Genomic DNA, 21,369 nt, shown 5'->3' with positions numbered 1-21,369 from the left:
CACTGCACAATGTAAACACATACTTTGGGCTACATCTTAAATTTGAAATGGAAAGAGGAACAGAAGCTGAGCACGGTGGCACACACCTGCAATACCAGTGGCAGAGAAGCTTTGAGGAGATCTCAGGCCTGGGCCACACAGTGAGACCATCTCACCATCTTAACGACAACAGAGAATGAACTGGAAACCTAACTTTTTAAATCTTATTCTTCTCACATGGAATTAGAAAACCATTATTTTTTTTTCCTGCACATCTTTTAGAGCCTGTATTTCACTGTGCAATAGATGGTGCAGAACTCAGCCTTGGATTCCTTCCGTGTGGTCAATATTTAGCTTTATCCCCCTTCATAATGGACACCACATGCTCCCAAATATAAATACTTCCAACTTCAGTTCAGTTTTATATTTAGAAGGACTGGTCACAAGACACTGAAGAAATTTAATTTCCCAACAAGCCACATTTTGCTCTTAGTATCATATCATGTTGTCATATAGTGTTTTGCTTTGTTTTTGGTAACCCCATGTCCAGCCTATCAATACTGAGAAAGACAAATTGAATGACGCTTTATTTTCAAGACAGGTTTTGAATTTAGACCATGGGGGTTTGAATGACAGTGGTCCCATGAGCTCATGTGTTTGAGTACTTGGTCCTCAACTGGTGTAACTGTTTGGGAAGGATTAGGAGGTGTGCCTTGTTGGAAGGGGGCTTTGAGGTTGAAAAAGACTTGCACCATCCCCAGTGTCAATCACTCTCCTGGCTGTGGCTCAAGAGATATAAGCTCACAGCTACTGTTCCAGGGCCATGCCTGCCTGCCTGCTTCTATGTTCCCTGTCATGACAGTCATGGACTCTAATACTCTGAAATGTAAGCCTCAGATTAAATTCTTTCTTTCATAAGTTGCTTCTGTCATGGTGTTTTATCACAGTGATAGCAAAGTAACTAAAACAAGGACCTTGTTTGGACCTGAATAAGTGTTTTGCCTCAGTGTTTGGGAACACTTTGTGACTAAGCTGGGGAGAGACACAATTTAGGACTAAAGTTGATTTAAAAAGGCAAAGAACAGGGACAGAAATGCTCTGTCTTTGATGGTGTAATTTAAATGTGAGATCAAACAAACTTAAAAAAAATCACTGTATTTCAAGTGTGTCTATTTGTTATTTATGGTAAAATTGTCTGGGCATTTTATGAAGTGCCATCAATTCGGCTATTTTCTAGTGTGCTATACTATGAATGCATAGAATTCCTACCAGAAACAAGAAAAACAATACACTGGCTGAAGAGATTGCTCAGTGGTGACAACTATACTTCCTGATCTTGTAAATGACCCAAGTTTCATTCCCAATATCCATATTAGGTGGGTCACTACTGCCTGTAGCTACAGCTCCAGGGATCCAAAACCATCTTCTGGCTTCTGCAGGCATCTGCACACATTTGACTTTCACACCTACACACAAGCACACACATACTCACACACACACACCTAAAAATAATAGATACAAATCTTGAAAAGAAAATAAAGGTACCAGAGAGCAAATGATATCAAACATTTTTTCAAAATGTAGCTGAGCTGGAAGTTAAGTGAGACTGGGGTTGGGTGGGGAGGGGGCCCCAATAAGAAAATGTGGCTTCTTAAAAATTAGCTGAGTGTTAGAGCTGGCACTATCCTTGCAGTACTTGCCAGCGATTATGCCAGGATTGAGTTTTAGTTGGCCTTGTGTGAGAAACAGAAGCCAAAGCCAGAGACCAGAGTGGAGAAGAAAATAAGATCTGGAACAAGGTGAAACAAGGTCCACTTGAAGCATGCTACCTCAGGGGAAATCCATAGCAAAGGTGACCCACAGAAGCTAGACGCCCATCTCATCCTTCTCTATGGATGCAACAGAAGTAAAGAAAATTTCCCTTCAAGCTCTGTTAAGCACCAGCCATATGCCCACGGACTTCCCACTGAAATGCATATTGCCTGGAGAGCCCAAATTAGAAATTGAAATATTGTTTTCATTTGTTTATTTTTATAGACTTGGGATTGCACCTAAGTCCTGGAACAAGCTAGATAACTGCCACGAATCTCCTAGAAACTTTGTTTAAATGGATCCCAGATTAGTAATGAACTTGGTACAGTGGTTAGAGGACAGATGCACTTTAAATGCAGGCTTCAAAAATAATTTTCATAAATTTATGAAATGACAGTAAGAAAATTGATTAGTACATATGGAAACAAGCAATCAGAAATGGAAGTCAGCTTGGATCTCTGTAGAAGTTGCAGTCCATTAATAAGGACATGACACAGTCAACCTTTGGCAGATAGCCGAAAACCTGCAGAGAAACTTAAAATTGAAAATGCTTGGGCTGGAGAGATGGCTCAGAGGTTAAGAGCTCTGACTGTTCTTCCAGAGGTCCTGAGTTCAATTCCCAGCAACCACATGGTGGCTCACAACCATCTGTAATGAGATATGGTGCCCTCTTCTGGCGTGCAAACATATATGGAGGCAGAATGTTGTATACATAATAAATAAATAAATCTAAAAAAAAAATGCTTACATGAGAAAATAAGCAAAATTCAAAGCCCATTCACTTATCTTAAAACATCAGAAAGAGAGACATAGATCTTGAAAATATAGGAGTAAAATAATAAATACAGGAGTAGAAAACAATGAAGTCAAATAACAAACAAAAAAACCCATGTACTTTTGGATCAGCAAAACCAAGAGTGGTTCTGTGAGACTAATGGCCCTGGGGTAGGGGGTGGGGTAAGACTAAGAAAAGAAAGAGACTGCAAAAATAGATACACTAAGAATGGAAAAGGGCACAGCTGATAAGTAGGCAGAGATCAAAAATGACAAAGGATATATAAGTAACTTTAAAATAACCCACTTGGTAAGTTCTCTGGAATGAACAAAATGCCTTAAAAGTTTCCCAAATGGACTCAAAATTGGTCTTGAAGTAGTAAGCACAGTGCCTCCTAATTCGCCTTTCAGGGATGGACGGAACCAGATGGCGGTGTCCCAGGAGAGTACAAGACATTGTAAAAGGAAGAGAACTAACTCCAAACCTGAAATTTCACTAACAGAAGCAGAGCCCTGCCAGACCAGTTGTTTATCCAGTCTCATTTGTTATCGGAGTCAAAAAGAGGAAAAGCCAAAGGCCAAAACAAACAAACAAATAAATGCTTTTGAAATGCTAATTAGGAGTCTGGGGATATGGCTCAGTCAGTAAAGTACTTGTGGATCAATCATAAGGACTGGAGTTTGGTTCCCAACACCCATGTAAAAGAGTTGGGCATGCAGGCACTTGCCTGTAAGGTCAGTGGTGGGACCCAGCGATAAGTCATCCTGGGCCTTGCTGGACAACCAGACCAATTAAATCTGTGAGATCCAGGTTCACAAGTAACTGAGGAAGACACCTAAAGTCAACCTCTGGCCTCTACATACACGTGTGCCCTGTATACATACATGCCAAACACAAGCATGTACACAGCCATACCAAAACAATAGCTAATTGAACTCATCATATATAGAAAAGGCAATAGACCACCACAAAGTGGGGGCTATCTTAAAAATGGAAGTTAATTTAACATCAGAAATCTGGAGCTCATTGACAGACAAAAGAAGGAAACATAATTTCAGTATGTTACAGAAAAAAAAAACTAGTTGATAACATCTAGTAATCATTTTAGAGACAAATTCTCAGGGTACAAGTTATTAACAAGAATTTCTTTGACCAAAATAGGTGTAAAAAGAATTTAGAGCAAACTGGTAAGTTATTGTAATAATCCCCAATATAGCTATTTATGTTCAATACTAGAGTGATTATAGTATAATGGGAAAGGGGGGAGCTGTAATGACTAGAAAGTAAATTATTACTATTATTATTCAGGGGTAATAGTGGGAACACTGAAGGAATTATTCCCAATGTAGAGAAATACTGGAATTAAGCTAGCAATATTTTAGCAAGGTCACCAGCTACAAGATTAATAAGTGATAACCAGTAACACTCTTGTAAAATATCAAGAAGTAGCTAGAAAATTAAAACATTTTAAATATACTGTTTATCTAAGTAAAAAATGAAAAATATCCAAGAAGAGATTTTTTGGTTTAAGTTCATTTTAAACCTATTCCATAAAATAAAGCAAGCAGAAACCATGGTTGTCATTTGAGTCCAGTTTCAGAAGGGAATAAAAATAAAAATATGTTTTTTAAAAACAAACCTTCAACTGATTATTGCTTTTGACTATCTGGACCCCACTTCTAAAAGACAAGGTCCATAATCTCTAGACCTAAGCTGATTAACACACAGATACACACACACACATACACACACACATACACACACACACACACACACACACACACACACACATACATACATGTATACACATACACACACTTACACATACACACATACATGCACATACATGCACACATACGCATACACACACACTACTACCACGTTTACAGAACACATTCAGAGTTACGCCTCTCTCCTCTCCTTGTGCCCAAAAAAGTTTGCATTTCCCCATCTCTCACCCCAGTTCCTTACTGTCCTTGGACTTCCTGGGAGAAGGTAGAAGTTACCATTTAACATTTTTAAATTTGTTTATTTATCATTATTGGTGTGTGTGTGTGTGTGTGTGTGTGTGTGTGTGTGTGTGTGTGGTGTCCATTGAACATGTGTGGAGGTCAGAGGACAACTTTAAGGATTCCACTGTCCCCTTCCACCCTGAGTTCTGGGGCTAGAAATCACAAGGTTAGGTTTGCTTAGCAAACGCCTTTACCCACTGGGCCTTCTCACAGCCCTCAGGTAACAAGTTTTTCCCAGAGGTCTGCTATGACTTTCCAAAAATGTATGTCTGAGGGAAATCAGGTATTCACAGGGAACTCAGATTAATCGGGCCTTTATTTGGTAACCATAGGCAAACTATGCCCTTTTGATGGCAGAGCAGATGGTTCTGAGGAACTCTAACCAGTGGACTGCAATCACACTAATTGGCCAAGTTTGTATGCCATGTTTATTTAACCTGCACCAAGGTTAGAGTCAGAGTCAAGGCTAACAAATGGTTCCAGGGAGATATCAATCAAAATACTGTCAGAGGAAGGGCTGATTCAATGTGACCCTTCTCTCAGAAGTAGGGAAGGGAGTCCCAAGTGCCCTGTTGGTAGGATGTTGGTGCATGTGAGGAAAGCAGGTGTGACCATGGGGATGGACCCCTTTCTAAGCTGTGGCTGAGAAGTGAAAGCAGTGGCTACTACAGGCCACAAACATACCTCAAGGTGGTCTTCACAACTGACACCCCAAGTGTAGAAATATCTTTTAATGATAACCTTAGAAGATAACAGTAAAGTTTAAAATAAAAATTAACTGTCTAAAGACTGAGAATCTGTATCTATAGCAGAACAAAATTGCATTCTAATTTCTTTCAAAACTCGTACCTCGGCACAAAATCAAAATTCCTTTCATCTTCAGATCTTCTGTCCTGTTTCCAAATCGCTGGAGCTCAAGCTAACCCCTCCAAGATTTCCCTCCATTTAATGCTTGCCTTCTCAGAACCTGGAATTGGACCTTTGTTCAAAGCCTGTCTGTCAGGGAGGGTATCATAATAAACATTCTATATTTTCAATCCTAAAAAATTGATCTAATGACCCCAAGCCTAGGAATTCGGCCAGGGCTTTGTTTCTAAATACATCACAAGGAAACCTTGTCTTCTTGGAAAATTCCCTAGCTCTGCTTGTCTTTCCTTTGTGAGTGAACAGTCTATAGTCAGTAAGTGCTAATCTGATCTTTCCAAGTAAAGGAATTTATACAGGGAGGGGGGAAAAAAGCAAAGAAATAAGTATGTATTATTTCAGATTTTTAAAAATTATTTTATTATTATAGGGGGGAGCATGTATACCAGGAGAAAAGAATTTTGGGTTGGGAGGGACCAGATGAACCACTCCAAAGTGCTCTGGATGCAGGATTAGAAAGGCTGGCTTTTATGGCTGTGGCACCAGGACAGTGTTGAATAATACCATGTGTTTTGTGATTTGGCTTTGTAGTAAAGAGAGATTCAAACGTAATAGCCAAAGGCTCACATTTAGCATGGAGGTGTCAAAACCAGACAGCCAGGGAATCTCAAGTCCATAGCCCAGGATTCTGCTAATGGAGTGACATCATTTGCTTCCCGCCCCCCAGGCTGTCTTTTGAGGAAAAGGGATTTCCAAACAAAATGAAGTAAGCAAGAAAAAAAAAAAAAAAAGCAACTGTTCTTATTTTTTTCACTTAGATAATTGTTTTTTGGTGTGTAAGAGTCGATAGTGTTTTGAAAATCGGTATAGATTTTTCTCTCTTGTGCTTTCTGACCATATATATGTCAAGGTTAGAAAACCAGCCAGTGATGGGGGGCAAGGTGGACCAATCATCTTTGCTATAGTAACACAGTAATGAAGAATTCTGTGTGTTTATGATGAATGTCTCCAAATGCCAAGTGAAAATAGGTTCATTGCCATTTTATATTAGATGCAGTGTGCAAAATGATTAGGTTTTAGGGAGAGAGTATGCCTCAAGCAAGTGAAAGAAATGACAAGTACACATTTGAAAGAGGGAGATGACATGGGGGCTGGAGAGATGGCTCAGCGGTTAAGAGCACTGACTGAATTCCCAGCACCCATATGGCAGCTCACAACTGTAACTTCAGTTCCAGGAAATCCACCACCCTCACAGACATACATGCAGGCCAACCACCAATGCACATAAAATAAAAATTAAAAAGAGTGTGGTGAAACATTTTGCAGGTTAAATGTCCATTTTTAAGAAGCCAATAATTATGGGAAGGCATAAAATGACATACCCGTTTATTCAGATCATGTTCGGCTTGCACTTAGCTAAAGGGAATGCAGTGTTGCTCTCTTTACCCCCAGAGTAGCTCATAGCCTAAGGAAGAGTATTAATGAAAACATCCCGCACCAAAGCTGTGTGGAAAACCGTGTTACAGCCCTGTATGACCTTCAGGGGAGAGCAATTAGGAAGGCTTCGGAGCGGATCTAGTGTTTGAAACAAATGTGGGTTTGAGTGTGTAAAGTGCCAGCACGTGACTCCACACAGTATAAACACAACGGTGTGCCATTCCCTTTCTCTTTCGAACACCGAAAAAATCTTGTATTCAGCTTCTTTCAAACAATTATTCCCAGGAAATAAACTCCCCACTCTCTAGTTTCTCCAGCTGAGATAATGCATTTCATTTCTTTTCTATTTATTTACTGTTTTGTCAGCTTTTCTGTTGAGAGTGTTTTGTGATTGTGACCATTTTTTTTCTACATCAATTTGGCTACAAGCCTCTTACAATGTCTGTGTCTACATTTTTCTCTAAAGAATCCCTTTATGCTGTTATGTACAATTCACATTCCCTTCCGTGCCTCCCCCTTCGCTGTCTCTTTAAATTTATTTACCCCTTTCTAATATTTCAGTAGCTAAGTATCAAGAACTGGAAATCCTTACTGGCCCTTGCCAATACGCTGGCTCAGAGGGTAAAGGCATTTAACCGTACAAGCTTGGTGACTTGAGTTTGATCCCCAGAACCCACATAAGGGTGGATGGAGAAAACTGACTATACTGTTGTCCTCTCAAACTTTTACTGTTTGGAAATCCCATTTTCCTCAAAAGATGGAAGAAAGCAAATGACGTCACGCCATCAGCAAAATGCTGCCCTATGGGTTTGAGGTCCCTGGCTGGCTGGTTTTGACACCTCTATGCTAAGTGTGAGCCTTTGACTATTATGTTTGAATCTTCTTTTACTAAAGCAAAATTACAGCCCGTGATGATACTGTCCACCACTGCCCTGGTGTACTACCGTGTTAGCCTATACTAATCCTATATCCAAAGCACTCTGGATTGGGTTCTGAAAATTCTTTTCTCCATCAAGTGGTGCTGCAGGGAAGGTCCAGCGGGCATGTACACAAGTGTGCATAATTATAAACCATGCCCGCAGGGCTGGGAGAGTATTACATCTGTTGCTACAAAGCAGCTCCGAGATAGTGAGATGCTAACATTAAAAGATTAAAGCCAGCATTGACGGTGGGCCAACATACAAGAATTAGATTTAAGGTCAACAGCTAGAATGTTCAAGAAAATAAATAGTAAGAGAGAGAAATTAGAGAACCTTGGTGTGATGTGCATGTTGGGATTATCTCCAACCCGGTTTAGAAATGTTTCATTCAGTTTCTCTAAAAGGTAGATTTAGCATCAGTTCCCACCAGTGATTATAGAATATAGGAGAAATGCCTTAGGTAGAGTGAATCATTGTCTAAGCTAAGTATTATGACACATGGGAAGCTTTCTCTTTTTTTTTTTTTTTTTTTTTTTGAGAAATGATTGGTCCTAGCACTTGAAAACCATCCCAATATTAAAAATCTGGAAGACCTGTTAAGACTCAGGAGGCAGATTTATTTTTCTCTGAGCATATTATCAAGAAAATTAATTTACGAGTCTGAACTTTGCAAGTTAAGTTTGATTGAAAGTTCTTCTGTGGAAGGCACATGGAGCATCCCAACTTACACTTGACAAGGTGCAGATGGTCGAAGCAAGCCTGGATGTAACTATCCACCAGTTCTATCCCACCTACACCATGGACCACCTACCTCAATGTCACCAGGCTGAGGGTAGAGCTCATATAAAATGAAAATTTTTTTGGTCCTTACTCCAGAGCTGCTGAAGTGAGAGTGATGTTTAGCAGCAGTGATATTTAGCACTCCAACTGATACTTGTGCTCACCGAAGTTGAGAAGCACACAGCACCTACTTTACAGTCATTCTCGAGGTTCTGTTTGGAGCAAATGTACTCATCTCTACTTGTAGATTACCTCTGAATATTGTCTACACTGGGTTGGAGGATGCTCATTGCTGAAGTTCAAGGTTCTTACTGATGCCACCAGTAAATTCATCTCTGCTCTGAGAAATCAAAGGATGAGCCTGGGAAGTTCAAGGACAGAAGAGAATAGAAGCTTTCCTTTCTCTTAGGTAGTTCTGAGACTGTAGGAAGAGCAGTCAAATTTCAGCTTGTTAACTTAATACTTTTAAGTACGTTTATTCTCATTTTCTCCATTGCCTGCTGTTAAGTATAAAGATTGTTAGTTTCCTGGATAAGCCTTTGATTCCCATAAGCTATGTGCATAAAAAATAAAATCGTGCGTTTCAGACTTTAAAGTCTCTAATATCCATTCAAGCCCTGCTAGTTTATAAACACCTGGATCTCTAGGCTTTGTAGTGTATAGTTTATATCTTATAGTATTAATGGCCATTTACGTTCTTTAGTAAATTGTATTCTGCTGATTCTAAGATGCACTTGGCAGAAATCAGGATTGTCACATTAATTCTTACTAATAGTAACTAATAGTAACTTACTAATAGTATAAAGGAGAGTGACTAATCTGGCTAAAGTTAACAAAGTGTATTATATATATATATATATATAGTGTATAATATATATATGTTATATATATATAAATCATACATATATATACACACATATATGTATGATCTCCACATGATACTCATGCCTACCACAGTTGAAAGGCACTTGCCTATTTCACAACCATTTTTCCATGATCTTTGGAGCAGACTCTACTTATCTCTATTGGTGAATTATTTCACACACACACACACACACACACACACACACACACACACACACACTCACATATATATGTTACATATATATACACACATATATCACATAAAGTATCTTATTTGTATTTAAATCTTCCAGGGTCAATGCAGAAGACACAACATCTTATTTCATGTGAAATAGGGTACACAGCTTCATGTGTGTCTTTATGTTTTCTCTTCACCCCTGAAATTATGACTCTGTAAATTATATTTCTTCAGAAACTAAAGAGTGCATGGAAATCTGTTATAAATCATGGGCATAGGCAACTTCTCTTGGGCTAAAGAATGCTGTCCACGTTAGAAGTGCTTGCAGAAAATGCACACGTCCCCAGAACTAGAAAGCAAGGTCACCCGTGGTAATCCAACTAGTTAATGTTAGCATGTGATGGGTGAAAGTAGCTACAGGTAGACATTTTCTATTCTGAGAGACAGTGTAATTCATTCTCTGGGAAACATTAGCAGCAGCAGTTTAAGAAAATAATAAGATTAATTAATTTTTTGACATAATAAAAGTATGGAATCCCCTGGCCCCCAGGTTCATGTACCTGAACACTCAGTCCCCATTTGACGGTGCTGTTTGAGGGGGGTCTAGGAGGCCTTTCTGGAGGGAGTATGTCACCGTACATGGGCTTTGAGAGTTTAGACTCCAGCCACTTTTAGCAAGATGTGAGCTCTCAGTTTCCTGCTCCTGCTGCTGCATCTACTGCCTCTGCCCTGAACTCATGGCCACTAGCCCTCTTGAACCATCAACCAAAGCCAACTCTTCTAAAAGTTGACTTAGTTGTGGTGTTTTATCAGAACAACAGAAAAACAACTAGTACATGAAAGTTCCATAGCTGAGTAACTTTTTTTTTTTTTAAGACAGGGTTTCTTTGTAGCTTTGGAGCCTGTCCTGGAACTGGCTCTGTAGAGCAGGCTGGCCTCGAACTCACAGAGATCTGCCTGCCTGGGCCTCCCAAGTGCTGTGATTAAAGGCTTGCACCAACTGGGTAACTCCTTAGGAGGCAAAAAGGGAACAGAAAGCTTGGGAACTCTTTCTTGCAGATTAGGCACTGAGTCTGAAGACTCGAGTCGTCTTGTGCCACAGCCAAAGAAAAGCACACAGCCTTGTTCCCAGAAGATTATGAAAGAGCTGAAAAGTTCCCATCTCTTTGTGATACTGTGGCTGCTTCACTCACAGTGCAAGACGTCACTCCTATGTTTGTGGTAAAGAAACCTGCTCTGCCATCATTAGTAAAGAAATATTTCACCGGCTATTATGTAAAGTGCCTACTGTCTGATGATAAACAACTATCAACTAGCATTTGCATTAAGTACACTTTTCATTTTTATTTTAGAATGTATTCCTTGTACATATAAACAGGAAAAAAAAAGTAGAAGATAAAGTCGCCTCAGGGGGCACCTGGGAGGTGCTGCAGAAGGCCTCATTCATAATAGGTGATGACAACCCTGTCAGTGTCCCTGCTCCTGAAGACTGACCACCCAGTGGGACAGTGGTGAAGATAGAAGATGGTGACATTGTGGATCCTGAGCCTGTGTAGGGCTATTATAATGTGTGTGTTCCTATCTCTGTTTTTAACCAAATAAAGAATAAATAAATGAAAGTGTTAAAATTAAAAATAGGAAAAGCTTATAGAATAAAGAGATAGCTATGCAATATATTTGTACTTAAAGCTAAGGATTCAAGAGCTTCAAGGTAAAATAAAAAGCTTATGAAGTAACTGAGTCACAAGGCTGTAATCGGACGTTATTGTGGAAAACTGTGATGTGTTGTTTGAGCTCACTGAGACACATCACATCATCTAGTTCCATCTAGAACTCTAGCTGCTGCTCTGAGGAAGCCTTCCCGGTGCTTCTGAGGGTCATCTGTTAGTCCTTGATTTGTTGATGTTGCCTTTCTTCTCTTGTTTGTTCTTTTCCTGGGAGGCCTCACAAAAGAGACTTCTGTTGTAGAATGCTAACTATGTAAAGATGTGCTTTATGTGTTGATGTGGAGAACACGGCTTGAACTGTGTGAGGGTGTGTGACTTTTGTTTATGCTGAATTTGTGTAACCATGTGAGGGTTGTGTTTTATTGTGTAGATTATTACATAAAATTATGTTGCATCTGTTTCACCTTGCCTGACTGAGGCACCTGATTGGTCTAATAAAGAGCTGAACATCCAACAGCTAGACAGGAGAAAGGATAACAGGGCTGCCAGGCAGAGAGAATAAATAGGAAGAGAAATCTGGGCTGAGAAGAAGGAGAGAACAAGGGACACATCCAGGGCAAGAAGCCAGGCAGCTGCCAGCCAGCCAGACATGAGAAGCAGTGAAAGTAAGATATACAGAAGGAAAAACGGTAATAAACCCTGAGGCACAAGGTAGATAAAGAGAAGCAGATTAATTCAAGTTAAAACTGCTAGCCAGAAACATGCCTAAGCTAGGCTGAACATTCATAACTGATAATAATTCTCTGTGTCATGATTTGGGAGCTGCTTGGTGGCCCAAAAGAAAAAGCCCCTGGTACAGACTTCCGTGACTGTCTCCACAAAGCTTCCGCAGCTTGTTTCTGTTAGATGTGGTAAATGCACTATTTGATGATGTTTTGTTACTGGTCTGTCTGTCTGTCTGTCTATCCATCTGCCTACCTATCTACCTATCACTTGTTATTAATTCTTTCTTTGGATTGCTCTAACTTAAACTCAGCCATTCAAAACCAAATGAATACCTATCATTGATAATTCTCCTGAACGTACAAAACATAAGCTAGAGCCAATTTATTATGGAAGAAAAACTTTAAATAAATTTAATGTAGGTCTGGTATAATGTGTTTATAATGTTTCCAGTGTTGTAATTTTTAAAAGTTGGAGCCTGAGAGAAAGACACTGTGTGACAGAGTTTGGGAAAAGCAGGGAGGAGAGAAGGGAGACCGGCCTTTGGGGACCAGAGCAGCAGAAGAGCAGAGAAAGGGAAAGAGGGAGGGAGGGAGGAGGGGGAGCAAGGAGGGAGGAGGAGGGGAGGAAGGGAGGGAGGGAGGGAGGGAGGGAGAGCCCTTTTAAAAGGGAATGTAGTAAATGTGCACAGGTGGTGCTCTTAGTGGCTGCAGCTGAGGGTATATTCTGTTAGAACCCCAAGGACAAGCCAGTACAGATGCCTGAATACTAAGACCCAGAAGTGGACAGAAATATACCAGATCTCCATTTTCACTTATGCGTTTAACCACTGATTCAGGCATAGCAACATTCACTCCTACAAGCTCACTCATGGTGAGTGCCTATATTCAGGTACCATTTAACTTTTGTACTTTGTATTCATCATACCTTTTCTGTGTTTAGATATGTTTATATGCAGCAATTCTCACCTCTGCTTTGTTTCCTTCAGTATACAGTACAGTCATATGCTTTACAAGTCTGTAGTCTCAGAACAGTAGGTTATATCATGAGCCTAGGGATGTAGCAGGCTGACCCATCTAGGTTTGCATATGCATCGTCTACAGTGCTGATACAATGGTAAAACCACCTATCAGCACATTTCTTAGAATCCTTGTTGCTAAGCGAAACATGACTATTTTACTAGCCCTGAAGACATTACCTTTCACAGGGCAAGAAGAATTCTCAAGCCTTTACCATCATTTATAAATTCCTTTGTGGCATGATTCTCACCAAGAAAAGTAATTCCCATATTTTAAAATCAATAGGCATGCTATAAACTGTGAGGTTTCAGGGGAAAATGCTTCACAGATCAATGTTAGCATGCCGTGTCTCATCTTGGAAACACTGAGAAATCTGACACAGACCATTAGAATGAGAGAGAGGAGAGTGTGCCATTCTCCTCAGTGCCTATTTTTATCTTTCTCCTTAATACAGTTTAGTTTAGTACAGCGGTATGCACATGCATTTAAACATCAAACTGTCCAGACTATCTGCATAGATTCTGATAAGCATGTGCATGTGAACCCAGTACCATTTGCCCTTCCTTCTCTGTGCCCTGGGAACATGGAGCTACTGGCTGGAAGTTCAGCACCTTGTGCTTTATGGAAGCTTCATAGATACAATTGACTTGCTCAAGATGGCAGCACAGTCAGGTTGAAAGAAGGGAAATTCTGATTGTCCCATAAGACATGCCAGCACTGCCTGCATTTTCAGGCTTCTTCTAAGAGAAATGTTAAGTATCTGTCTTGTTTTAACCATGGATATATACACCCTAGCCTATCTTAATGGGTGTGGTGATTTTGTTTTCACAATACCTGATACCGAATAGGAATACCTACAGACATAGGTATTATAATCACTAGAAAGAATATCTCTCATAATGAGAAGGAGTTTTTTCCTCTGACTTGTGTATTGTGTCCACTTAGTAACTTTCAGTCACTTACAGGCTCGGTTCATGGCCATCCAGGAAAAAAAATGAATTAGGGAATTCTACAAGACTGAGACATCTATAAGTTCCTGCCTAATTAATTAGCTGAGTCCTTCTCTCTAACTTTTGTATTTTACTGAATTCTTTCAACAACTTCTGCAGCTGTTCTTATTGCATTTTGATATAGAATTTAACATATGTTTAACAAAGAAATTTCACACATAAAGAACAGAACACATTTAAGTTTTTATAATCGGAAGCCCAAAGTCTAGGAAGAATCATGATAAAAGGCCATCTAATATCTGAAAGAAAACCTGAACTATACTGTTTTCTTCAGTCAGTTTTCCTGTGTAATGAAACATATCAAACTCAGTGGCTTCTAAAAGCCAATGATTATTTCTCATTCATTCATTGGTGGGTTATCTGGATTTCTGCTGGCTTGGCTTTCAGGTGCAGGTTGGTCCAAGTCCATACCATGTGTCTCTCATTTTTCTTATACCACACTACCCAGAGCACATCCTTCTCATAGCAAAGTCAGGAATAAAGTCCTGTTTATCTTATTGGTTGTTGAATAAAGCATTGTTTGGCCAATGAGGCAGCAAGTTAGGCTGGACTGGGAATCAAGGAGGATTCTGGGAAATGTAGTAAAGTCTTGTGATCCAGGCAGGAAGTGACATAGCAGGCAGGCTCAGAATATCAGGGACAAGCAGGAAGTCGTGCTCTTCCTCCTCCTCTCTGTGGAGTTGTCATGTGAGCCTGGGAAGACAGGATGCTTGCTGCCGGTGTCCTCAATAAGTTTATAAAATATATAGTTTAATAGTTATGGTTGATAATTAAGACTGAGCTAGCAAATAAGACATCTTAGTCATTGGCCAGCAGCATTGTTCTTAATATAAGTCTCTGTGTGTTACTTGGGACCTTAACGTGGCGGCGGGCAGAACTCGGGCGGCTTGGCGTAAAGACTTATGGTTACACCACACCAAGCCTTTGTTAGCATCACATCTATTAACACCTCTCTCATTGGCTGAAACAAATCCCACTGGTAAGCTATAAGTCAAAAGGAAGAAAAGAATACTTTCATCCTATGGGTAGTGTAGATAGTCAGTATTAATATAGGAAAGTGAAGAATTGAACATAATTTTATTGGGAACCATAGTTCTCAATAAAAATCTATTAGACAAATTTGTAAATGTGGCAGTGATTATAGTTGATTATGTATTGAGGCATTTCAAATGACCAGACAAAACAAATGCCAGACAATCCTGAGAGTATACCCAAATTCAAAGAACCAAAATGCAGAGGGGTTGGGGCATAGCTGTGTTTGGGTATTCATTAACCAGTATGTGGCAGGAAAGTAGAGAGAACAGCTAGAGACCAATGAGGGAGCTATAAAGAACTTCACTTTCATCTCAAGAGACTGACTGAGCAATAACTGTCAGTTCAGATGAGTCTGGAATGGCATCATTTTAACCCTTCCTTATCAAAATGTTATCGTTTCTGAGATAGAGATCTCTTATGGGTTGAGAGTACTTGCTGCCACACGGTGGCTTACAATCATATGTAACTCCAGTTTCAACAGATCCATGTCCTTTTCTGTCCTCTGTGGGCATGGAGAACACATATGGTGCACAGATATACATGCAGAAAAAAAAAACACCCATACACATAAAAAATGTAATTTAATAAAAACTCATCATTACTAGTTGAGAAATATTTTCCCTTTAGACTTACACCTATGATTTTTAATGAGACTCAATTTTGTTCCATTTGTGGAATTTATTTTGACAAACTGCATCAGCATTGCTTTAAATGGTATAACAATGAACTGAACAGAAACCTGAGTCTTCTTAAGTGGTTCAGTAACGTCCAGAGGATGACTAAGGAAGACTGGAAGTCTAAGAATAGCTTCAACTCATGAAAATGAATTCTGTGGATGGACAAGTCTTCAAAATTAAATTCTCTTTGTTCTTTTTGGAAACAGCTTTCCAAAAATGAACAACATAGCATTCGTATAAACATAACTTAGAAAAATAATTATTTGAGGTCAGGCCCTCAGTTGACTGGCCTGGGAAGGCCACTACCTACCAGCTTTGACAGTTGAGTTCAGATGCTTGTCTACCTTTGAAGAGGCCACAGCACCAAGCTAGAGTGTTGTTATTAACAGAAGAGGCTTCATGTGAATAGTCCCAGGGTAACATGCAGAGCATGTGAATCCTAATTCAGAAAAGAATCATCAGGAGTGAGTGAGGAAAACAAGAAATGAAGGAAGACCTTATCAAGTGTGTCTACCCTTGGAAATCCTAACCTAAGTATCACTTGAAGATGTCCAGAGCCATTTGGAATTTCATGTCAAAGAAATAACAACCAATAATACTGAAGATGTGAACAAAAGAGACCTCTATAACATTGCTGGTAGGAAGCTAAATTAACTGAGTCAGTATGGAAGATTTTCTAAAAACTAGAGCTATATCATTCCTAGTACTCCCTTCCCAAAGGACTCCAGGCCACCATTTCACAGAGATCCTTGAACATCAGTGTTTACTCCAGTACTATTCACAATGGCTAAGTTCTGAAAATAACACAGGTGTCCAGCAATATATAAACAGATAAAGAAGATATGTGATGAATATATGAATTTTTTTTTAGCCATGAAGAATAATTAAGTTGGTTATGTGGAAGAAAATGGATGCAATTGTAGATAATTATATTAAGTGAACTAAGCCAGTCTCAAATGATAAATAACATGTTTTTTCACGTGTGGACCCCAGATTTAACAGACACTTAAAATCATGTGTGCATATATATGACATGAATGTAGAAGTAACACTGTCTAGGAGAACAAAAGGGACAAAGGAGAGGGGATGGAGCAAGAAATAAGAAAAGGATGGGAACACAGGGTGGGGACATGCTCAACATACAAAATATGTTCATATGGAAATTTTAGCAAAAGAAGTTTTAATTCATCTCTTTCTGGCTGTTGAAAGAGCTAGTCCCTGGAAGGCAGTCATGTGAATTTAGTCATTGGGCACATTTAGCCAAGGACGTAAGCCATTCATTGGCTGATTCAGGGCTTCATCACATGTGTAAGTAAGCTCGGGGATGTTATTGCTCTCTGCCATGCACTGTCCCAGACAGATAAAACACCGATGAACTTCATGTCATGGAGTTCTGCTTCTCCACCTAAAACTAATTTGGAGTTTGGAAAATGAATACATTGAAATCATTTTCCTCCTAAGCAAGAGACCTGCGTTTTAGGATTTCTGTTAATTCATCATGGGCATTGCTATTAGAATTATTCTCTAAACCCACCTTTTCTCTGAAAGAGTGCATTGTTTTTTTAAAATTCTCCTTATCATGACCCAATAAGGAAATAACCATAATTTTTATTTTCATATATACTAAAAGTATCTTAAGTGGGTCATTAATGACTAATAAAATTTTTGTCCCAAGGGCATTATAATTAACTTGGGCTTAAGATGAGTGGCCATACCCAGGTGGTGGTGGCATGCACCATTAATCCCAGCACTCTGGGAGGCAGAGGCAGGCAGATTACTGTGAGTTCAACGCCTGTCTGGTCTACAGAGTGGGTTCCAGGACAGGATCCAAAGCTACACAGAGAAGCCCTGTCTTGAAAACCTCCCAAAAAAGAGTGGCCATCACAAGCTCAAATGTGGACTTTACCCATCACATACATAGGGTAGTGCTTGTGGCAAAATGTTTTAACTATGCCAGAGTAAGATGGAATGTAAGGCGTGTGTACAAATAAAGAATCTTGAAGTCTGTGATGTGCATTATAGAAAATAGAAATGGAAAATGGTGCTGTGCATTCTAGATTAATCCTTTATAGAATTAAGAGTATATTTCTTTAAGGATACGTGTTTGTGTCTCTTGATTGGTTACATTAAAAACTGGTGCTGCCGCCAGAGAAGCTAGGAAACAAGGAGGACTCTAAGAGAGACATACATGGTCCCCTGGAGAAGGGGAAAGGGACAAGATCTCCTGAGCAAATTGGGAGTATGGAAGGAGGGGAGAGGGAGCTAGGAGAATGAGAAGGGGAGAAGAGGGGGGATTGTATACTAACTCTGATCTTTCTAATATTAATTATATATGTAAAATTAATACATATATATTCCACTAGATTGTAAATTTGAGGAAACAGGGTATTTAACAATAATGTCAATGAATGATGTAAGTTACATTAAGACACTTGTATAATTTACAAATAACCTCTACATACATTTTCTGTTTTGTTCCCCCCCTCTCTCTCACACACACATACACACACACACACACACACACACACACACACACACACACACACACATAAAGGCCCTGGAAGTGGGGCTGGAAAGATGACTCAGAGGTAAGGTTGTTTGCTGCTCTCCTGGAGGACCTAATTTGGGGTTCCAGCACCCACATTAGCCAGCTCAGAACATCCTGTAACTCCAGCTCCAGGGGATCTGACCCCTCTTCTGGCCTCAGGGGGTTACCTTTACTCATGTACATATGCCCCCACACACGTGTACATAATGAAAAGTAAAAATTAAATCTTCAATAAAAAAGAGCCCTGCAAGAGTTTGGCATCCTTTTCAGCACTACATATTGTATTTTGCAAAATTATTAGGGGGCTTAATTAAAATAACGATGTGAGGATGTGAGACAGAATCAAAATAATTGCAAAATATTTATATTAAATATTTATCTTATTATTTATGTGTATGGGTGCATCTGTCACTGGTATTTAGGTACCTGCAGAGGCCAAAAGACTGTATCATATCCCATAGAGCTGGAGTGACAGGAGATTGTGAACTGACCAACATGGGTGCTATGAACTGAACTTGGATCCTCTGGAAGAACAGCAAATGCTCTTAACCCTTTGGGCCATCTCTAGCATCCACATACTCTTGTTGATTGTTTGCTGGAGCCCTGGTCAGTACTGCACAAGCTCCATACACAGTGCATTCATTATAAGAAACCTGAAGACCTAAACCAGCTTTCCAGAAAGTGATTCTGTTTGTGACCCAGGACCATGCCAGGTTTCCCAAATTTCTGACCTAACATTTTCCTGTTGAAAGATCAACCGAAACCATTCACACACTCATCCTTCTGTATTACAACTCGGATGATAAGTACACCATACAACGAAAGCTTCCTCAGACACAATGTGCCAGGATCACCTGGCCTCTGTGACAAGACTCTTCTGTTTTCACGCGGAATTTGAAAATCACAACTGAAAAATAGGTCATCACCTACTTGATTCTTCAAGACAACTATAAGAGGATTCTACTCCTTGTCGAAATCCATTTCTTATTCTTACTACATGCAAACTGCCCACCGTTCTTTGGAACATGTGGATTATTCAAAATGAGATGGGATGGCAGGTGATTAATCCCTGATGCAAACTTTTCTTATTAAAGACAACATTTTAGAATAGCAGTAAGAAGCTAAATATTGTTATTCAAACGGAATGTGAGATCTGTAGAGGGGAGTCAAAGTAGAGTACCAGAAAAGCAAGTGATGAATGGAGAAGTGACCAATGGTGTTTTCTACTTAGAATATGTGCAGGAGGTAGCAAAGCCAGCTGTCTTGGAGTCTCACCTATAACTCCTCATCACCTATAGCTCAGGCTGGTTTGTTGTTGTTGTTGTTGTTGTTGTTTTTTCCCAGTGAGTATTGAGAATCCATCAAATGAAAGTAAGACTGTCAGCTCTAGTGGCTGTTTCTCTACAAACCAGATCTTGGGTTAGCAAATCCGAAAGTGGCAGGATGGCTGTGATTAAGTTTGAGTCTTGGAAGGGCTCCCCTGTCAGCATCACAGGGAAACTTCTGGAAGAGAATGACTATAGTGAAATTCCAATTTCTAGGAAAGAAAAGTCAGGGGCCAATGAATGGAAAATGTATTAAGAGGTACATTCAATTGGCATTGTGACATCTGGGCTAAGGCAGGTAAAAAAGGTGGAAGTGAAATTAGGATGACAAATTGCTATTGTGACAGTTTTAGTGCTTCCCACTGTCTGTCAAATACATCATGATCTTCTGAGGCACTGAGATGTAAACATAATGGATAGGAGTATCCTACTTTACCAGCTAAGAGTAAAGGGAACATCTAAAGCTCAAGCAATATGACTGAGTGCCATCACATTCTCCCTATTACCTAATTCTAGGCAGTTGTCGTTCCTAGTAGCCTTCAGTAAAAAGAAATAAACATATTATTCATTTACATGGAACCCCCACCCCACATATTAACTTATACTCACAATTTTGTATTATTCTGATTTTAAGAAAGGAACCCAGCATTTTATATGCCAGGTCCAACACCTGAATTGTCCACTCCCTCTGCTGCTGTGAGGGCGACTTCTTCCCACACAGGAGAAGACAGATGCTGACTCCTGCATCCCTAGTCCAGTTCATATTGTGCCACACTGGTAAGCCTGGGACTTTCAGTTACAACTCTGCAGTGACAGAATGTCATTTCGGTATGGACAAAGGCAGAAATTAGGCCCTGTCCCATCTAAGTATAATGCTTAGATCATTGTACACAACCCATGACCAGATGCAGTCATCCCAAGCCGGCCCAGACTCTGGGATGAGTGCCAGGCACCAGGCTCAGCCTTCCCCTGCCAGGTTTCCTCTAAGAGTCATCTGTGATTCTCGATACCAGCTGACCTCAGACCAGGACACTTTAGTAATCACAAACACTGTAGGCACTGAAACTTGAAGCACCAGGGTTTCCTTATTCCTCCCCAGTTTCCTTGGCCTCCATGAATTCCCACTAACTTCTTTCCCAAGAAGCCATCAAGTGTATTAGCCTGGAAGGCACTATAGCCATGTGCCATCAGCCCAGAGCTCGAGCTCTAATGGTTTCTTAAACACCATTTCTGCACAAAAATCTTACATCAATACAAATGAAATCAGACAGACGATTTCAATAGTATGTCTCCCTAGATATGAATACGATATGCATTTTGTTTTGGTTTTTGTGTTTTTGTTTGTTTGTTTTTCTGAGAGAGGGTTTGTGTGTGTGTGTGTGTGTGTGTGTGTGTGTGTGTGTGTGTGTGTGTGTGTGTGTGTGTATCCCTGGCTGCCCAGGAACTCACTTTGTAGATCTGTCTAGCCTTAAACTCAAAGATGCCTCTGCTTTCCAAGTGCTGAGATTAAAGGTGTGAACTACCACTGCCCAGCTGAATACGTGTTTTGTAAGCTTCAAATAGCATGATTTCATTTTTTATATTCTTTCTCTGTGTGTGTGTGTGTGTGTGTGAGAGAGAGAGAGAGAGAGAGACAGAGAGAGACAGACAGAGACAGAGAGAGACAGAGAGACAGAGAGACAGAGACAGAGAGAGAGAGAGAGAGAGAGAGAGAGAGAGAGAGAGAGAGGAGAGAGACCTTGGA

Source organism: Cricetulus griseus, chromosome 4 (assembly GCF_003668045.3).
Source record: "Cricetulus griseus strain 17A/GY chromosome 4, alternate assembly CriGri-PICRH-1.0, whole genome shotgun sequence".
Taxonomy (NCBI): domain Eukaryota; kingdom Metazoa; phylum Chordata; class Mammalia; order Rodentia; family Cricetidae; genus Cricetulus; species Cricetulus griseus.
Note: the sequence above shows the minus strand (reverse complement) of the source record.